Genomic DNA, 15,275 nt, shown 5'->3' with positions numbered 1-15,275 from the left:
TGCCACCATCAGGGGTTTGGCAGACAAACTTCCTACAGGCCTAACCTGGATATCTTGGGAAAGTTGTCTTATCAGATATTGTCTGCTTCAATTTCAGAAAATCTTTACTTTCAGATCACCAGATGATGTGCAGGTCCAGTCAGGATTGGTGCTTTCTTTAGGTGTGTCACGTGAATTCAAGGGTCTATCCCCTGGAGCTTGGTGGCACAAGGGTTTGTTAGCAGTACCTGATAGGGGCCTTTCCAAGCAAGGTTGAAGAGAGTCCTTCTGGAAGTGTCTTTTCCAATAGATAAAATCTCCAGGTTGCAAAGTGTGATGCTTAGTATCTTCCTCTCCTGAAAGCACACTGTGAAAAGATTGCTCTATCAAAACATGGTTATTTATAATAGAAGCAATTAGGCCTTTGAAATATCAGAGTATCTCTCCTTTTATCAGTTGTGGGTCAAAAGAGGCAGGCGCCAAGTGACTATCCTGTGACTGTCTCAGAGGGTGAGAGTTTGTGAGTTCCAAAAGGGGTGGATCTGAGATTCAGAAGGACCAATGGCAATGCTTTTGGACAAGGTAATTGGAGGGTCTCTACAAATTTTGCCAACTGAGTCTTAATAATGCCGTTAGTGCACTTGACTAACCCAGAGGCCTGGTAAGTGCAGTGAAAGTGCTGTAAAACTGGCCAAACAGTGCAGACTGGTTGAAGTACCTGACCAGTAAAGTAAAATGGGTGCTTCGATCATTATGAAGTTTAAGAGGAGTTCCCCAGATAGGGATAATCTTTTCCAAAAGGACTTTAGCCACAGAAGAGGCAGTAGCCTGTCTGCAAGGGAAGGCTTCAGTCCAGTGTGAAAACATACAGACCATGACTAAAACATATTTATATCCACAAGGTGGAGGAAGTTGTATGGAATCCTTTTTCCAGAGCGTGAATGGTCCATTAGGCAGTTTGAAATGTCCGGGAGCAGTACAGATGGTCTTCTCTGGGTTGTATTTTGGACAAGTGGGACAAGTGTACATTCAAAGAAGATATACAGATAATAAATAAGTTAACACAAACATGACACACTTCGTATGCCATTAGGGAATTACAAATGAAAACAATAAGACAGGACTACACACCTATTAGAACTGCTAACCTCCTCCCAAAATGAAAACATCAAATACTGGAGGATGGAAAAGAACAGCAACTTTAACTCATTGCTTAAGGAACGCATTTACAGCCTCTTAAGAAATAGTTTGGCAGTATTTTCCAAAACTAAACAAGTCTCACACATTGAGATCCATTGAGGTAGGCACTTTTTGCCCCCTTGTTAATGTTTCCCCACCAATATTGATTCATAAATGTTATCATTTTGTCAGTAGGCCAATAGTTTAATGCATGTACAGTGGTTAGCAGTGGGAATTTTAGTCTCCTGTAAAACCGTGCTGCTATTTCGTCTGACTCGGCGCTTTCTCTTTTTATCAAACCAACAACTGTTGAATTTCCAATCTTGTTTCCCTTTTCTGAGGCCAAATATTGGGCTTCTCTAGCCAGTTTTTCTAAGTTATAATTTGGGGAACTATCCCTGTGAACCATCACAGAGGTTTGGCTCTTGTTGATTACTTTAAGGGCAGCATTCCTTGTGGAAATGTCAGCAAGGTGATTTCCCTTAGCTTCCAGAACATCAAGTTGAGAATGCCTCAGGATCTTGATAATAGCTAAAATGGCAGGTAAAAGTATTGCATCCAATAATCCCTGAACATAGAGGCCACTTTAAATTTTATTTCCGCTGGAAGTAAGGAAGCCATGTTGCTTCTACAACATTCCAAACTCATGAGCTACCCTGAAAGCATATCTACTACCAGTATAAATATTGGTAGTTCTGCCCTTGGCTAAAGTACAAGCCTTTGTAAGAGTGTATAATTCAGCCTGGTGGGCTGAAGTAGCCATAGATAAAGGTGCTGCCTCAACAATATCAAAAGGAGTGGCGATAGCATACCCAGCACAATATTTTTGCCACTGTCACCTTTTAAATAAGAACCATGAGAAGTCAGTGTTACCCAAAGGAATTTCCTGCAGATCATCATGATCAGTCAGCATTAAGTAGTTGTGAGGAACTTTTTGTCAGTGATGGAGGGGAGAAGAGTAGCAGGGTTAAGCTCATTACAGTGTAAAAGAGTTATGTGAGGAGTAGTTAACAAAAGACCTTCATAGGAGGTGAGGCAGCTGACTAAGGAATGTTGAGTGTGATGAGAATTCAGGAGGGCTTCTACCTCATGAGGTACAAAAATGGTTAAAGGGGCTCCCCCAATGATTTTTCTCAGTAGCCTTAACCAAAAGGGCAGTGGTGGTAATGGCTCTAAGGCAAGGGAGGTATCTCCATGCCACAGGGTCCAGTTGCTGGCTATAAGACCCTATGGGTTGATGATGGCTCCTGTGTCTTGCAGTGAGCACCCTCAAGGATGTTTCTTTCCTTTACATATACAGAAAGGTAAAAGGGAATCTGATCATTGGGAAGCCCAAGAGCAGGTGTGTTTGTCAAACTCTCTTTTAAGGCTGTGTTGACTGATTCTTCCCATAAAAGTGGATCGGTGTTGTTGTTCTTTAGGAAAACTTGCAGAAGTTGGGCCATAAGAGAGACTTTTGAATCTAATTTCAGCAGTAACAAACTAGGCTGAGCAAAACTTTGCAGTTGGCGCTTAGTTTTGGGTTTTGGGAAACTTAGGACACCATGAAGCCTCTCTGGATTTAGGTGTAGCCCTTGTTCTGATATCAGATATCCTAATTATTGAACCTGGGTTTGGGAAAACTGCATTTTTTTCCTTGGCAATTTTGCGTCCTTTTGAGGCTACAACCTTTAACAAAGGGATGCTGTCTTCTTGTGAGGAGGTTTGGAAAGGAGGGCAAAGAAACAAATCATCCACATATTGCAACAACGTAGAACCCTTAGAAAACTTTATATCAGCCAGATCAGCCTTCAGGATTTGTGAGAAATAAGAACTCTCATTAAAACCCTGAGGCATTGTTGTCCAGGTGAATTGCTTTTCTTCCCAGGTGAAGGCAAATAGGTATTGGATAGCTTCATCAACTGGAATACTAAAGAATGCACTGCATAAATCAATTATGGTAAGGAACTTGCTTCTGGTGGAAATGGATATTAGTAGCGTATGAGGGTTAGGAACAACAGGGTGTTGAGGGATAACAATGTTGTTTATTGCTCAGAGGATCTCTCACTGGCAAAATAGGAGTATTACCGGGACTAGTACAAGGGACAATGAGACCTTGAGCCTTGTAGTCTTCTATTATGGGCTTTATAGTAGTCTTGTATTATGGGCTTTATACCTTGAAGGGCTTCTTTATTTATACGGTATTGATTAATTCTGGGGAGAGGTTTGGAGGGATCTATATGAATCTTAATGGAATTTTGCCAATATCAGTTTGAGATTTTGGCAATACAAAGGGTGGCAGCGGATTCAATAAGGACAAATGATCAGTGTTTCCAGAATCAGCTCTAGTGCCATCAGAGACACAGCAAATTAAAAATGTCAAAGGGTCACTTAATTCACCTGGTTGGCTGCTATGATAACTACTTTCAAATTCTAAAGCATAATGCTTTCCTAAAAAGCCTCAGCCTAATAAATGGATAGGAGCTGGGGAACTAAGGAGAAAAGAGTGTGTATTTCTCAAAGGGCCTAAACAAAAGTAAGTAGGTTCAGAGACAGAAACCTTTTGAGGTTCATTCGCGATCCCTCTATTTGATCTGTTTTAGTGCTCCAAGGCAGGGGCTGCTTTATAGTAGTTGGGATTGAGCATCGAGAGTGTGGTTCCAGTGTCAGTTAGGACTGGAAGAGAGTCATCCCCAATCTGGAGCCATGTTTCCCCAAGCTGATTAAGAGGGAGAATTGGGAAGCGCCCCTGTAGTTCCTCAGAGCTCCTTCATTGAGAATTGGGAGGATGTTGGACAGGCTGGTTGGAGAACTGAAGGCGCCTGAAGCACTTGAATTTGTCACAATCTCTTCTCCAATGCCCTGGCTCTTTGCAATAATAACAGAAAATAGGAGGGTTTCGGTTTTGTTTAGGGGCCTTTATTTGCTGGAGTTGAAGATTAAGAATTTTAGTTGTCTTCCTTTTAGGTGACCCCTCTAGAATGTGAGAGAGCTGGTTTGCCAGATTAACTACACCTGGAGTGGACATAGTTTCCCATTCCATCCTGGTTATTTTTACTAGAAGGGAAAGGTCCCGATTCAGCCCACTAATAAACACAGAGTTAAAAGCTACCTGGGTGGAATCAACATTGGAAGACCAGAGTTTTCTTTGAAAACAATCTGAATTCAATTGTAATAGTTATGAACATGTTCATCAGATTTTTGTGTGCAAGCCTGAATTTTGTTCCAATCAACAGTCTTTGGAAAAGCCCTAGGTATTGTGTGATGATGTCGCTTAGGGATTGCCCAAGCCTGATCATATAATAAGTTAGTGGGCTGGTCTCCAGTTTGTAATTCTGGAGACATTTCAGGATTTTTCCCAATTAGCAATTTCCATCCAATGCTGGGCCTGGCCTTCACCGAGAAGCATACGAACTAGCTGATATAAGTTGATAAGTCTGAATGACCATATTAAATTATTCAGCAAGTCTGTGTGGAGCTTCAGTTATTTTGGGAAAATCTTTGACTATGGCTTGCAGTGCAGATTTAGTCCACGGAATATAAAAAATTAAAGGTTTAGCCTCTGGATCCTCAGAAGGCTTAATTTTGAAGGGGCAGGTTCTGATAGGTTCAGAGAAAAGTGGGGCAGGGAGAGCTTCAGGGCAAAAGGGAAGTTTGGCAATAGAATTTGTATGGGGGAACTGAGGGTATAGAGGAGGTATAAGCAGTATAAAAGGGAAGGAGGAAGATGATGTCTGAGCCAGGGCCTGAACAGGAGGAGCCAGAGAAGAGGAGCATGAGGCTTCAAAACCCATCCTTTCTTTCTTTAATCATTTGTTTGCCTCTGTTATCTTAAAATCTTATTTTGCAGAGAGGCAATTATAGGCTCCTGATAACATTTGGAAGCCTCAAAATATCAATCAAAATAGGTGTTCCATTCAGTTTTGGAAATTTTAGAGTTATGGTTGTCCAATTCGGTTTTAAGAAAAGTAAGTTTGGGGATTTCAAAATTTCCCCATAATGGCCATTGATGTTCTAAATTGTGTTTGGTTGGGTCACTCCATTTAGTTTGAAATTCACATGAGAAAGGACAGTGGGTTTTTTTGTTTGTTTGTTTGTTTTTGTTTTTTTTTTAGGACAGTGTTTTTTAAACATAAAATTAATTGGGGTCTCTGTCGGAGAAGGGGGTTGCCTTGAAAATATTTACATAACTGGGATCCCATTTCTCAGAGGTTTTTCTCTAGAGTAAATCATAATTTTCAAACAGCTGAAAAAACTCAAACAGCTTAAACAGCTCAAACAGTTCAAACAGCCTGTTCTATGGGAGCAGTCTGGTCTCAAAGGAGCAGGGCTGAAAGCCCCTCAACACAGCTCTAATGAAACAGCTTAATTTTGAAGAAATCAGACTGAAGATTTAACACTGAAGTTCCAGTAGGACAGCATACCTTCTGAAAGGAATGGGCCAAAGGGTAGCCAGTTCCAGGAAGAACAGCCCCTGTTCCTAAAGGAATCAGGCCAAGGGACAGCACGGTTCCAGTTGCAACAGCCTGATTTCAAAAATCAGATAGAAGTGCCAAATGAGTACTTACAGACAGAACAAGGCCTTAACCAGAAAAGACAAAGCTTTAAAATAGATCCCAAATAAAACCTAAAGAGCTTCAAAATGCAAAAGGGCAGAAGCTTGGATCCAGGAGAAAGACTTACCCCCCAAACCCCAGGGTCAGTGAGAAAAGCAGTGAGCAACAAGGGGTTCAATGTGGATACCACCCCTGTTTCCTCACCAGCCTCAGAGTTGTCAGGGGCTCTCTCTGGATCCCGATATGAGCCACCAAAATGTTGACCTAAAACAAATAGAATGCCAGATATTTCTCCAGCAAAAAGAACACGTTTATTCAGGATCAATAAAGAATTGCAGGGCTTCCTGGTGGCTCAGGGGTTAAGAATCTTCCTGCCAATGCAGGGGAAACGGGTTTGAGCCGTGGTCCAGGATGATCCCACATGCTGCGGTGCAACTAAGCCTGTGAGCCACAACTACTGAGTCTGTGCGCCACAACTACTGAGGCCTACATGCCTAAAGCCCATGCTCCACAACAAGGGAAGCCACCGCAATGAGAAGCCCACACACCCCAACGAAGAGTAGGCCCTGCTCACCGCAACTAGAGGAAGCCTGTGTGCAGCAACGGAAGAGCCAATGCAGCCAAAAATAAAATAAATTAAATAAATTAAAAAAAAAAAAAGAATTGCAATTCGGGGTCTGTAACCATGGTGAGTCATGTGCAAGTCCCCCACAACAAGCAGAGGATAATTCTTTTAAAGATAGGAAGAGGAAGCTGAGAGGACTAAAGTAAAGAAAGAGTCCATCAGATGAATCAAAAGTTCCAAGTACAGTGGCTTTTCCTTGGCTGAGACCTGACAATCTCATTGGCCAAACTCTTGTCAAGCAAGAAGAGAAGTCTTTCTTCTTCTTCTTTTTTTTGACAATTTAATTAATTAATTAATTAATTTTAACATCTTTATTGGAGTATAATTGTTTTACAGTCTTGTGTTAGTTTCTGCTGTATAACAAAGTGAATCAGATATATGTATACCTATATCCCCATATCCCCTCCCTCTTGTGCCTCCCTCCCTATCCCAACCCTCTAGGTGGTCACAAAGCAGTGAGCTGACATCCCTGTGCTATGCAGCTGCTTCCCACTAGCCATCTATTTTACATTTGGTAGTGTATATATGTCAGTGCTACTCTCTCACTTTTTCAGAGCTCACCCTTCCCCTTCCCCATGTCCTCAAGTCCATGCTCTATGTCTGTGTCTTTATTCCTACTGGGTTATCATTGTAGGGCATGAGAGCGCCCCCTTCTGGTCTCCCAACTCTTTTTTTTTTTTCTTTAAGGGTTTAATGCCTCCCCCTTTTCTTTAACATCTTTATTGGAGTATAATTGCTTTACAATGGTGTGTTAGTTTCTGCTTTATAACGAAGTGAATCAGTTATACATATGCATATGTCCCCATATCTCTTCCCTCTTGTGTCTCCCTCCCTCCCACCCTCCCTATCCCACCCCTCTAGGTGGTCACAAAGCACCGAGCTGATCTCCCTGTGCTATGTGGCTGCTTCCCACTAACTATCTATCTTACGTTTGGTAGTGTATATATGTCCATGCCACTCTCACTTTGTCCCAGCTTACCCTTCCCCCTCCCCCTATCCTCAAGTCCATTCTCTAGTAGGTCTGCATCTTTATTCCCATCTTGCCCCTAGGTTCTTCATGACCTTTTTTTTTTTAGATACCATATATATGGGTTAGCATACGGTATTTGTTTTTCTCTTTCTGACTTACTTCACTCTGTATGACAGTCTCTATGTCCATCCACCTCACTACAAATAACTCAGTTTCGTTCCTTTTTATGGCAGAGTAATATTCCATTGTATATATGTGCCACATCTTCTTTATCCATTCATCTGTTGATGGAATGGACACTTAGGTTGCTTCCATGTCCTGGCTATTGTAAATAGAGCTGCAAAGAACATTTTGGTTCATGACTCTTTTTGAATTATGGTTTTCTCAGGGTATATGCCCAATAGTGGAATTGCTGGGTCGTATGATAGTTCTATTTTTAGTTTTTTAAGGAACCTCCATACTGTTCTTCATAGTGGCTGTATCAATTTACATGCCCACCAACAGTGCAAGAGTGTTCCCTTTTCTCCACACCCTCTCTAGCATTTATTGTTTGTAGAGTTTTTGATGATGGCCATTCTGACTGGTATGAGATGATATCTCATTGTAGTTTTTTTTTTTTTTAATTTATTTTATTTATGGCTGTGTTGGGTCTTCGTTTCTGTGCGAGGGCTCTCTCCAGTTGTGGCAAGCGGGGGCCACTCTTCATCGCGGTGCGCGGGCCTCTCGCTATCACGGCCTCTCTTGTTGCGGAGCACAGGCTCCAGATGCGCAGGCTCAGCAATTGTGGCTCACGGGCCCAGCCGCTCCGCGGCATGTGGGATCTTCCCAGACCAGGGCTCGAACCCGTGTCCCCTGCATTGGCAGGCGGATTCTCAACCACTGCGCCACCAGGGAAGCCCCTCATTGTAGTTTTGATTTGCATTTCTCTAATGATTAATGATGTTGAGCATTCTTTCATGTGTCTGTTGGCAATATGTACATGATGATAAATCTGAAAGTGAAATTAAGAAAACACTCCCATTTACCATTGCAACAAAAAGAATAAAATATCTATGAATAAACTTACCTAAGGAGACAAAAGACCTGTATGCAGAAAATTATAGGACACTGATGAAAGAACTTAAAGATGATACAAATAGATGGAGAGATATACCATGTTCTTGTATTGGAAGAATCAACATTGTGAAAATGTCTCTACTACCCAAAGCAATCTACAGATTCAATGCAATCCCTATCAAACTCACTGGCATTTTTCACAGAACTAGAACAAAAAAATTCACAATTTGTATGGAAACACAAAAGACCCCAAATAGCCAAAGCAATCTTGAGAATGAAAAATGGAACTGGAGGAATCAGGCTCCCTGACTTCAGGCTATACTACAAAGCTACAGTAATCAAGACAGTATGGTACTGGCACAGAAACAGAAATATAGATCAATGGAACAGGATAGAAAGCCCAGAGATAAACCCATGCACATATGGTCACCTTATCTTTGATAAAGGAAGCAAGAATATACAGTGGAGAAAAGACAGCCTCTTCAATAAGTGGTGCTGGGAAAACTGGACAGCTACATGTAAAGGAATGAAATTAGAACACTCCCTAACACCATACACAAAAATAAACTCAAAATAGATTAAAGACCTAAATGTAAGGCCAGACACCATCAAACTCTTAGAGGAAAACATAGGCAGAACACTCTATGACATAAATCACAGCAAGATTCTTTTTGACCCACCTCCTAGAGAAATGGAAATAAAATCAAAAATAAACAAATGGGACCTAATGAAACTTAAAAACTTTGGCACAGCAAAGGAAACCATAAATAAGACGAAAAGACAACCCTCAGAATGGGAGAAAGTATTTGCAGATGGAGCAACTGACAAAGGATTAATCTCCAAATTTTATCAGGAGCTCATGCAGCTCATTATCAAAAAAACAAACAACCCAATCCAGAAATGGGCAGAAGACCTAAATAGACATTTCTCCCAACTCTTTTAATTGAGGTTTCTGTGTATTAAATTTTTATATTTGTAAAGTAAGGAAGCTGAGTGGGAACACTTTTGTAACTAGAATACTCTGAAAACCCTGTTGAGCTCTGTGTTCTTGCCTATGTAAAGCAAATGATCAGGTAGGGTAAAATAGAGCTGAGGGAATTTGCCCTTGTGTTTACCTGCAGATCTAAACTTTTATTTTCTTCAAATACCTTATGACTTGTGATCTTCTTCCTAAATCGCGGTTTTGATTTACTTACATAGATATTCTAAGAATTCGGCCTAACTGCTGTGCTGATGCTTTGCTTAGGTACAGCTCGCTCTCTGAAATATAAACTTTCTGAAGTGATGACAGAGCAGGCTAAAATAGTAGATTGTAATTGGTCAGAAAACTTGGCTTTCATTTATTAATAAGAAAAAAAAAATAAGGCAAGTTGTCCTGCCACTTTAGAGTTTACAGAAACCTCTCACCATGTTGTGCATTTGACCCTTGCAACAACCCACTCTATGAAGAAATGGGGCAGGTGCCGTTTTTACTTCAGTTTGACAGATGAGGAAACCAGGGTCCAGAGATAGGAAGCTGCTTTTGCTTAAGTTTGCATATTTATGGAGTAAACCCTAAAATCTGATCTCATATACATTTCACTCTAGGTCCGGTTATCTTTCCATCACACCTCACTGACCTTCATGTACAGTTTTGTCACCTGTTTCTTCTGGTGTCAGAGACCAGGAGCCTCTTTCAGAGAGGTCATGGCCTCATTGAACAGCTCAGCAGAGAACCCAAGACACACCTCTCACATGGCTAATCTGTCTCCCCTGTATCCAGGCTCCTTCAGGGGCAAAAATTGCCTTCATATCAACTAACCAGCATCCCCTGTCCCCACACAAAGTAATCTTCTGCCTGTAGCTGACTAGAAAACATACCCTACCCTGGACTCAGGAGCCATTTCTTCACCATGCTGGTTTAATACAAAATGGAAGAAGGGGTCTTGATTTTGACTTTACTGTTTAAAAAAACACTTCTTCAGGTATCATCTCTGGTAGAATTTACAGCAAGCATGAGAGAACCGTATGCTACTGTCAGTATGCTCACACGACGGCAATTAAGTCGGGGCACCAGGGCACCAGGGCACAAAGCAGCTAACGTGCCTAACCATGGCCACCCATGTAGTAAATACAGAGCCAGGATTACACCTCTGGGCCTTGGGCCCTCTGGTTTCTAGTCCACTGTGCCCTCTATGGGCCCATGAGGCCACTTCTATGATGTCGCCAACAGTACTTTCTTTCATGTGTTCTTCTTGCTGCTTCCCACATTTACCATGCTCATTCCCTTCTCTGTGCCTGTGTTCCCTTTTTCCTCACTCTCCTAGGAATACCTTTATAACCTCCCCTCTGTCTGTATAAATGCCACCTGCCCTTCTAGTCCCAGTTTTGTAATCCCCTCCTGCCCCCTTTCAAAAGGTACCAGTCCACCTCCATTTCTTTCTTCTCAGAAACCTAGTTGCTCTTACAGCCAGACAATTAATGGCTATGTTACTTCTTTCCTATGTGTAAGGTTTTCTATCTCACTATTATTCCCAGCTAGATTCTAAGCTCACTAAAGGATGAACGCTTTAAGTTTTCTCTCTCAGTTTCCTCTCTGAGTACCACGGTTCCTAGGACAGTGCTGGCTGTATAAAGGGCCACCACAAAAGTGTCCTTGTGGATTAAGTTGACACCTTTCTCCCCTCTCGAAGTTGCAGCATCTTTGAATTTCTTAAAAGTTGCTAGCACAGTGCCAGGCACAAAGAAGATGCTAACAAGAATCACTGAGTTGGACTGAATATGTCCTCTTGAACTTCCTGTTGTCTTCATGATATACAGGAAATTGCTTTGGAGCCATCATGGAGATCTTTTGGAGCCATCATGGAGAACTTTCCTAGTTTGTGTGTATTTTATGCAAGAAGAAAAGCTTTGTGAAAAATAATTAATATGATAGGAATTACTAGTTCAAGCTTAAGGGATAATTTGCTGAGGCCATTGTATTATTTTTATTGAAACCTCAGGTTCTGTCTCTCTCCCTCTCTCTCTGTTTTAATTTTGTACTTTTCTCCATTCATCCTGTGGAACACTTTGTTTAATTCCTATTTTTCAAGAGCTGTCAATGAGATGGAGGTTAATCCAGGTTTAAGGTATACTGTCTGATCCATGGGCTTATCATCTAAAAATAAAATCTTTTCTGCTTCAGCCACAAAATGGTGCTTAACCTGAGACAGCAGAGCCCATCCAGGCCCATTACAAAAGGTGATAACATTATCTAATGTGAGGAGTAAACAAGGTGGCATCCTTATTAGGGGAAGAAAATGCTCCAGGCCCCCTTTTCTTACTGATTCACTGGTGATTCCTGTTTGAAAGGTAAATGGGCTGAATGGAAAGGAGAACCTTATCCATCTTGCTCCTTCTAGAACCACACCATCAATTCCAGCATCTCTCGAGTTCTGATAACTGTACAAGGCAAGAGAAAGCTAATATAATGCATGCAAAAATAATAAAAAGGAATCTAGAAAATACCCACCCCCTTGCCCCACACCCTGCAAATGACGCATCGTAAAAGCCAGGGTGACTCCAGGGATACCATGGATCTAAATAAAGTTGTTTAAAATGAGGGCAGTGTTGCAATCTTCAGTGAACTCTCAGCTGAGGTTTTGGGAACTAAAAATAATTAGAAAGAGCCAGGAATCTTACATCAGAATGTCTGGGTTTGACTCCTGGAATGGCCAAATATTGGCTGGTTAGCCTTGAGCAAATTACCTCTCCTCCCTGAGATGTAGTCTTCCTGCATGTAAAAAGGAAATATCTAGTGCCTCCCCTATCTAGTTCATAGGGTTGTGCTGGCAATTACATAGAATACTTTATGTGAAAAAATACCTTACATAAACCATAAGCTGTGAATATCTTGCTATAAAATACTATCTGTGTTAAAAAGAAAGAAAGAGAGAAAGAAGGACAAAAAGAAAGTAAGTGTGATGGTTAATTGTATGTGTCGGTTTGGCTGGGCCACATTGCCCAGATATGTGCTCAACCATTATTATGGATGATCCTGTGGGGATGTTTTTGAATAAGAATAACCTCAAAATCTGTGAATTTTGAGTAAAGCAAATTGTCCTCTATAATGTGGGTGGTTCTCATCCAATCAAGTGAAGGCCTGAACAGAACAAAAGATTGACCTCCCCCAAGCAAGAGGCAATTCTGCAGCAGATGGCCCTTGGACTTGAACGGCAACATTGGCTCTTCTCTGGGTCTCCAACTTGACAGCCTTTGGACTTGAACTGCATCATTGGCTCTCCCTTTGATCTCTAGTTTGTCAGTCCATCCTGTAGATTTTGGACTTGCCAATTCCTTGAAATAAACCTCTGTCTGTCTGTCTGTCTCTATCTGTGTGTGTGTGTGTGTCTTTCTGTCTTTCTGCCTCTCTCTCCCTACACACACATACACACACACACACACACACACACACACACACATTCATACATCCTATTGGTTCTGTTTCTCTGGAGAACCCTGACTCATGCAGATTTTGGTACCAGGACTGGTTCTAAAGAACAGAATCTTAAGGATGAGTTTTCTGAATTGGTTGTTAAGATACTGGAATTGGCCCTCTAACTTGGTTATATTTAAAGACACTAATGACTCTATTTCTAGTAGTAAAGAGCACACTGATAGTCCATGGCATAATGTGGCAATAGAGGTACACAAAATCTCATCATGGGATACTCCTTATCAAGTACTTATAAGAGGCAAAGATCTGGGTGACTACGTACATTCAAATATTCTTGTCAAAATATGGAATATAATGAGAATTGCTGGCTGCTCCCAATGGCACTGAACAAAGTACGAAAAGAAAAGAATGAGCTCAGAGACTCAAACTCCCTGTTTAAACAATGTATAAAGGACCTGAAAGCATCTATGTCTGCCCACAGGGTTGAGATTGCTGAAAACAAAACCCAGAATCTCATCCTGTGAGTGGCTGAATTACAATGCAAATTGGATCCCCAGTCGTGCCACAAGTCTACCATTAAAGTGAAGGCTTTGGTTGGGAAGGATTGGGATCTTGAAAGTTGGATGGGCACATGTGGGAAGACCCTGATGAAGCTGGGGACATCGAGACCCTAAATTCTCATGCATCATCATTGCCAGTAGAAGCAGCGTCTGAACCCGTCTGAGGAGCTTAACCTTGCACCACCCGAGGAAATTGTAATGGCCTCCCCTGAGGAAGTTTCCTTGAAAGACACTGCTGACGTGCCTCAGGACCCACCCCACCACTTCTCTCTGCTTCTAGACCTATAGCAAGACTCAAGTTCCAGAGCGGGCAGCAGTGACCAGGGCAGCTCCCACAGGCGCTGCACAGGTGCCCAGCTGCTGGGGTCCCCGCACACCCCATGTCCTCCACACCACTGCACTTGCCCGCCCTGCGGCCCCACAGGATAAAGAAGGACAAGTCATTCCTGAGCAAGCTGGGTGGCACGTTGGCGAGGAAGAAGAAGACCAAGGAGGTGAGTGAGGAAGAAGGGGAAAATGCCATCAACTCGCCAATGTCCCCTGCCTCGGTGGAGATCCACCCGGAAGACACCCTGCTCGAGGAGAACGAGGAGTGCACGGTGATCGACCCCAACTCCAGGGATGACCCCAGATTGAAGGAGCTGGTCAAGGTTCTCATCAACTGGATCAATGATGTCCTGGTGGAGGAGAGGATCATCGTGAAGCAGCTGGAGGAGGACCTGTACGATGGGCAGGTGCTGCAGAAGCTCCTGGAAAAACTGGCAGACCGCAAGCTGAACATGGCTGAGGTAACCCAGTCTGAAATAGGGCAGAAGCAGAAGCTGCAGACGGTGCTGGAGGTGGTGCAGGAGCTGCTGTGGCCTCACGGCCGGGTGCTCCAGTGGACCGTGGACTCAATTCACAGGAAGAACCTGGTGGCCATCCTTCACCTCCTCGTGGCCCTGGCCATGCACTTCCGGGCCCGATCTACCTTCCCGCACACTTCTCCTTGCAAGTGGTGGTCGTGCAGAAGTGGGAAGGCCTGCTGCACTCCAGCCACGTCACGGAGGAGCTGACCACGACCACTGAGATGATGATGGGTCGCTTTGAGTGGGATACGCTCTTCGTCCACGCCCCAGACAAGTGCAGTGACAGTGTGCAGAAGAAGTCTCTCATCACGTTTGTGAACAAGCACCTGAACAAGCTGAATTTGGGGGTGATGGAACTAGAGACCCAGTTTGCAGATGGCATGTACCTGGTTCTGTTCATGGGGCTTCTGGAAGACTACTTTGTATGCCTGCACAACTTCTACCTGACCATGGACAGCTTCGATCAAAAGATCTGCCACGTGCCATTTGCCTTTGAATTGATGCCAGATGGAGGCCTCAAGAAACCCAAGGCTCGCCCCTAAGATGTGGTGAACCTGGACCTCAAATCCACCCTGTGGGTTCTTTACAACCTGTTAACCAAGTACGAGCACCTGGAGTGACAGCGGGGAGCAGCAGAGACCGTGGCAGGGATGGTGCTTCGGGAGGTGCCCTGGCCTCCCCTCCAAGCCCGCGGTTGTTCCCCACCCACACCCCTCCTTTTTCTGGTTGATGCTCTTAACCTCTTTTCCCTGTAATTCCGCAGTGGGCGACATCCTTTGAAATGCAGGTTCCAAACGCCAGTGCTCGAGTTTGTAGCCTCCCTTCACCTGGGGTGCCACGGGGTGCTGAGTCCCTTGTTGATCAAAAGATGGAAGAGAAAAAAGCCGGAACCCCAACCTTCAGCCCCTGGGAGGGGAGCGCCTGTCGTTCCAGCTGATCACAGGGCATCAGAAACGCACTGGCAGCTTTGCAGCATTGGCGATGGCTTGTTTGTCCTGGTGGAATCTCCTGGGCAGGGGTCGCCTTGGCAGCGAGGCCTTTTTACCAAAAAACATTTTACAGTTTTAAAAACTTCACTTGTAAGTCCCAGAAGCTTTAGCTGTGACCAC

The 15,275-nt window shown here is 43.2% G+C and overlaps 1 pseudogene; it reads left to right on the top strand.

The window, feature by feature from the left end:
• Positions 1 to 13,698: 13,698 nt before the first annotated feature.
• On the top strand, positions 13,699 to 14,786 carry LOC103001969 (beta-parvin-like; annotated as a pseudogene).
• Positions 14,787 to 15,275: the final 489 nt, after the last annotated feature.

The sequence above is a fragment of the Balaenoptera acutorostrata genome, chromosome X, assembly GCF_949987535.1.
Source record: "Balaenoptera acutorostrata chromosome X, mBalAcu1.1, whole genome shotgun sequence".
Lineage (NCBI taxonomy): Eukaryota > Metazoa > Chordata > Mammalia > Artiodactyla > Balaenopteridae > Balaenoptera > Balaenoptera acutorostrata.
The sequence above is the reverse complement of the archived record's forward strand: the minus strand, read 5'-3'. Positions and strand labels throughout refer to the sequence as shown.